The following is a 932-nucleotide window of genomic DNA, read 5'->3' on the forward strand; positions in this document are numbered from 1 at the left end:
TCAAAAATAATACAATTTAAAAAATGTACACATAAGCAATAAGGAGAGAATCCATTGATTTAGGTTTTTCAGCAAATCAACTTAATATTAGGGCTTCAGCAGAAAGGAAAATAAGCACTTGGCACATGGTATATGGTACATGGTACATGGCTCATGGATGGTACGTGCTCCGGAAAGTAAATTTATGTACATACATAGGCAACTTGTTGCAAATCCAATTTGAAGGACAGCAGGATATTTAAAATTTTCCTTTATCGTATTTAACAGTGTTGGAAAGTAATTTTCCATTTATTTTCATTTTTCATCCCAACGGATTATGATTGACCGTAAATATTTAATGCGGAAAATTTAGCCAAAAATTGCGGCGGCAAAAGACACTGCGAAGCGCGTCAAGAGAAACAAATAAGGAAGAAAATAAAGGACGAAAGAAGTAACTAAACTTGTTGAACCCTTTTAATTGTACTTGATGAAACTTTAACAAATTTATCATTAATTTATCATTAATTAATTGCAACCGAAATGAATTAAGGCAATTTCGTTGAATTATCCCGATAACTTAAAGTTGAGCACAAAAAATTGCCATAATTTAATTTATTTGAATTGATTGATGTAATTTCTTTCATTTATTTCTATATTATTATATACCTAAATTTATTTATTTTATTTTATTTTATTTTGTTTTCTTATAAAACCAAAAAAAATGAATATAACTTTATTTACTAAAGTAATTAAGTCAGAGAAAATGGATTCACTTGTAAATATTTTTGTTTCAATGAAACAAACATGTATTATTAATATACTAATAGTAAATAATAGTAAATTAGGTTAGGTTAGGGGCCGTCCGTAGACGCACTTAGACCATAAGGTCCATTGTGATATCCTTAAGAATTTGACACCTGTCACTATAACTATTTAGTACTGCCCACAAAGCC

This window comes from Teleopsis dalmanni, chromosome 2, assembly GCF_002237135.1.
Source record: "Teleopsis dalmanni isolate 2A chromosome 2, ASM223713v2, whole genome shotgun sequence".
Classification (NCBI taxonomy): Eukaryota; Metazoa; Arthropoda; class Insecta; order Diptera; family Diopsidae; genus Teleopsis; species Teleopsis dalmanni.